This window comes from Phaethon lepturus, unplaced genomic scaffold (genome assembly GCF_000687285.1).
Source record: "Phaethon lepturus isolate BGI_N335 unplaced genomic scaffold, ASM68728v1 scaffold45336, whole genome shotgun sequence".
Lineage (NCBI taxonomy): Eukaryota > Metazoa > Chordata > Aves > Phaethontiformes > Phaethontidae > Phaethon > Phaethon lepturus.
In genome coordinates this window covers 6,329-11,215 of record NW_010549210.1, presented here as the reverse complement: position 1 = coordinate 11,215, position 4,887 = coordinate 6,329, and the positions used below count along the sequence as shown (strand labels likewise).

The following is a 4,887-nucleotide window of genomic DNA, read 5'->3' as shown; positions in this document are numbered from 1 at the left end:
AAACTCTGCTGTTCCCCCCCCCCCCCCCCCCTTTTTTTTTTAAATGTCCATTTTAGGATTTTCTGCAATGTGCTTAACCACGATCTGAAAGAGCAGTAGCTGGTAGCAACATGCAGCTTTGGGCACTTCGCATTCATTCACACAGTGCAAAAACAGTTATACTTAGGTGTGCTGACTGTACTAATAAATTACTCTGGATTGTGTTTGTTCAGTTAGGTCAGCCAGTGCATCTTTTACTTGTGTTTAGAGCTCGTTTTCCGAAAGAGCAACTTTAGAGAGATTTTAGAACAAACTGAACTAGTTGTTCCTCCTGCAATTTAAGTCACAACTACGCTATAGCAACTTCCTGTGACAGTATTTTGTTATCCTAACTGTTTCCCCCTCCACCACCACCTACCACTTATTACATGACGATATCAATTCTGCTTTCAGGACCTGATAACACCTTAAATGTTAGGTTTTATTATGTTTCCAAAGATGTATTATTGTACATCTGCCAGTAAAACTTCTCAGCTCCACAGGAAGGTCTTTGTGTTTGAAATGCTCTGTTAGAATTTTTTTGGAGAACATCTGTTGTCACCCCATCAAGAATTGTTTCGTTTGTTCCTCAAGAGTATATTCAGTTATATTTGCTTACACAGCTATGTCTATTCAGTCTTCTCGCATCTCTTCTCAGTGTTTTTGGGATTTTTTATTTTTAGATTCATTAGGTGTTTAGTCCGTTTCTGCACCGAGAGCCATTCCTGTTGCTTGCTCTGCAGTTTTCAAACCTGTTTCCTCCAGAAGGTGATGTTGCATACAATAAGGTTGGGTGCTTAAGCACCCGGTTGGGGAAATGCCAAAGGCAAGATTTTGCAAGCATCCGTACGTTTCCATTCCCTCACAGGACTGTCACTAATTGTGTGATCACCTATAATTTCACTAATACATCATACGGTCTTTCAAACTCGCTGTCATCTCATCCCTAACTACTTTGCCATTTTCATTATTATAAATGGTCACTATATGGCTTCTTTAAGAAATGCATCATTTTAATTCATTTAAATCATGCTTTTTAACCAGCTACTGTGTTCTGGGTTCAACCTGCATCAGAGTCTGCCAAGAGGTGAAATACAAGAGATTGTTCTGTTTGCATCTTCTGCCTGGATCTGAGGAGAAAAAATAACTTTAACTTCAGGCACATGCTTAAGTGTTTTGCTAGACTGAAATTTGATCAAGAGTCTTCCCACTTTCTTCCTCTCAATCCATCTGTGTTACCCAGAGAACCTTTCTAATCTCTGTGAACGATAAGAAAATTGTATTCTATATGGAAACCTTAGCACTGACAGTGTAAACGGCTGATAATACTTGATACAGCTCTATGACATCCTATGCATTGCAACTTCTATTTTTCACCTCAAAGCTGCTTTTCGTTTACTTTTGCTCATGTATCATCAGCTCTGTTTGTTCATGTATCAGCTACCTTTGGACATCCTGCCGCCGGGTCTCAAGTACCTCTAGGAGGAGTTGGACTCTCAGAGCTGAATGAAGAATGTAGAAATGTCACGGCATCAGATCAGGGAATCTTTTATATGTATGAAGCAAAGACACATTGGGGAGCAGTCGATGTCAATAAAAGGGGGTTGTAGGCTTCAGTTTCTGCAGAAAGTATGTCTGAAACTTAAAACCCTGTTGTCTCTTTGCCTTTTTCTTCCTGAAGGTGGAGCCAAACCCCCTATCAGATCTCCAGATCTTCTGAAGTTGTTCTTCCTCATACAGCAAAGCCTTAGCGCTCCGGTATTTTTCCTTGCACGACAGAGAAAACTAGAAAGTGGATGTGAGGATTCTGTCTGGACGAGCTGCATTTTGCACTACGCTCACTCTTTAGACCTAAGACTGTACCAAAGGAAAAGAAAGGAAATAAAAGAATAAAAAGGGCACTCTCAGTGCTGTTTGCATGGTGTGTGAGGCAGATCTAGTTCCGTAAACTCCCAACAAAAGAAAGTGTTTAAAAAATACTGCTTGTCTCAAATACAAACTCAGGATTTCTGATTCTTACTCATCGTGCTTCCTTATAATCTCGAACGTACTCATGCTCTGATAATTCTCCATTATACATTTGAATGGCTGCTTTCAAGACTGCAGTGCTCTCTCCGAGAAGCACAGTTCTCAGGCTCTGCAGATGCATATGACACAGCAGAATTTTAGGCAGTATAAAAATTATAAAGATCAGTTTCCATTACTGTAATTACTATATAAATCCTGTCTTTAAGAGGCTTAGAATGGGCCTGTTTAACCTTGGTTTGAGCTGAGGTTTGGTCCAAGTCTGATAAGTTGAACACCAATTTTTTTTTTTTTTTCTTTTCTCTGCAGCATCATAACTTAGTGGGGAGTGGGACGGGGAGGGAGATGGATCTAGCGCATCCTCTGCGCTCTGTCTCTGGCAGGGTGGTGGCTGTAGTCGGGCGATACACCTGTCCCCAGCCAACAGCAAGACTAAAGGGGATGTACATCTTGTTACGTGTGAAAAGCACCGTTTCTCCCCTTGGAACCTGTGGCTGCTTCCCTTACACAGCTGTACTCCAGACCAGGTGTGTGAGGCGGCTCGGAGGCAGGCGATCCACAGAGTGCGACTAGGAGCACTCGGGTGAACCGTCAGATCCCACACTCTCTGGAGGGCCGTAGCAGTAATTCCCATCTTTTACGTCATGTGCACCACCTCGGTGAAAGCGAAAGTGTTGGCTGCCCCGGTGCTTCCCTTGCGGGTACCTGAGATGCCAGGAGCTGCTTGCAGCTGCCTTTCAGGTCAAAGCATTCAAAGATGAGAAAGACATTGGCAGCACCGTATGCAGAGGTTGAGGATATCCTGCTCCGCTGCTTCAGCATGCCAGACTCTTAGCTGTAGGCCAGAGAGCAGCTTTGATATGGATAGCCATTACTTGCTCAAAAGAAAGTCTGGCACAGCATTTTCCATGTCATGAACCTGTTCTGCGGCGGGTGCTTTGCCCCCTAGTCAGTAGAGCTGTAGGAATGAATTTATTAATGTATTCTGTTTCCTTTACACAGGGTCTTCTTCAAAGTTCCTTGGATTTACCATGGGGAAAACATGGCAAGAACATGTAAGAGGAGATCACTGCCTGCAAAGAACTGACTGAGTGTTCACCTTGAGCCTGACGAGACTGCCCACCATATGGATTGTGTTGGCAGAGGCAGAAGCCTGGGGAATGCAGAGGTGGGGGGTAATTTTTAGGGCTTTCATTCCATGGTCCCATTGATTATAACCCTATTAAGAGGATGATGCATGCGACTTTTAAGTTATTTTGTTAACTAAGTGTAAGCAATGGATGTGTCATGCTAACAAACATAATTGCTGGTGTGTCTAATACAGTATGAAAGTACAGTACAGTGAATTTAAAAGGTTGTGGTAATCTAAGAATGTTAAAAGGGAAGTGTGTGCCTGGGGGGCGTGGGGGTTGGGGAGAAAAACGACTTACTTGACATTCACTGTCTTCCTCCCAGCTCCTTTGCTAAAGTAGGAACAGAATCGGAACAAAAAAATGTTTGTTTTACAGCTGTACCAAGTTACGGCGTGGACTCGTGCTCCCCCCCTCCTCTCCCACTTGCATCAAGTACATCCTGTACTTTTGGCAACATGTTGACTGGATATTTAAAAGCTGTGAACTGTTCTGAAAGTTTCACATACTGGGTTATGGGCCATGTGTGTTTGATCAAAATTCAATTACTGCACTGTACCATGCTTGGAAACCTATCATCCCAAGTTATGAAGTATGACGAAATAGGCTAATCTAATTGGTTCAGTATGGGAGCAGTATCAACCAAGCTTGTTATGATAAATAGCTTCCTGTGTTAAAGGTTCTCTAGAGCTTAAGTATCTTGGCTTACCTCCCTCTACAAAATAAGAATAGTGTTCCCTGGGAACAGTTACATCACTGTCCCTCTCCTACATTCACAATTAAAGGTTTGTGGATGTTTTTTCATCTTGCTATTCCTTGAATAGATAAACCGTGGCTATCTATCTACCCCATTCCCCACTTCCACCTCCTTCCCCTTTCCTCGGGTTAGTTCGTGTCATGCTTACCATGAGCCTGCTTGTTCTGTTTCAGGGCTAGGTAAGGCAAGCTTGACCAGGATGCCAAACCCCCCCAGGACTGGAGGCTGGGGTTTGTGTGCTGGTGTGTCAGCACATGAGACGTGTCTGTTTGGACAAAGGTTTGGAATTTTTGATGTCAAATTGAACGTGGAAGCACTTTAATCTTTCTAAGCATCTAATAAAGGAACTTTTGTATAGTGAATTTTGTACCTATGGATGTGCGATTATCTTCTTGAAACTGAAATTTTATTTCATCAGTAGTCAAATGCAAATCCAGTGTGCAAGTGCTGGATTATGACTAGGGGAGGACTATGTTCTAAGCCTGGATTTGTAGTCACTAAATTTGTCACTAAGACAGTGAGCTGACTCCCATGAGATGATACTGGCTACGTGATTTTATCTGGTCCATCTTTGGCAAGTAGTACTTAGCTTGGATTTTGATGTCACAGTAATAGACAGTGTCAAGGGAAAAAAAAAAAACCCATGGAAAAGTGGCTCCATATCCTCTGGCCATTCAATTTTTTCCTTTCTTGAACCATACCCCCATGTGCCTCTTAACTCAGAAATCCCCTTCAGGCAAAATAATTGTGTGATGATCATTTTACAAAGACATAAGGTAGGCCTGATATTGCAAGGGCCTTTGACATTGGTGAAATTTCTCCCGAGAATAAAGTTACTCACTTACTTACTTAAGGGTTGGTAGGATGAGTCCTTATGCAAGTGAGTCTTCGTATTAGCTCCAAGACTGCCTAATACCTGGATTAAGCCTGTATGGTGATTAATGCCTATTTACTATA

At 42.4% G+C, this 4,887-nt stretch overlaps 1 protein-coding gene across 1 annotated transcript in view; it reads left to right on the top strand.

Annotated features, from left to right (window-relative positions):
• Positions 1-3,616, top strand: part of TM2D1 (TM2 domain containing 1) — an 18,543-nt gene extending 14,927 nt beyond the window's left edge. Inside the window, exon 6 of the mRNA XM_010290191.1 lies at positions 3,046-3,616. The gene's annotated coding sequence lies outside the window, so the exon portion shown is untranslated. The remainder of the gene's footprint in view (positions 1-3,045) is intronic.
• The last annotated feature ends 1,271 nt before the right edge of the window (positions 3,617-4,887 follow it).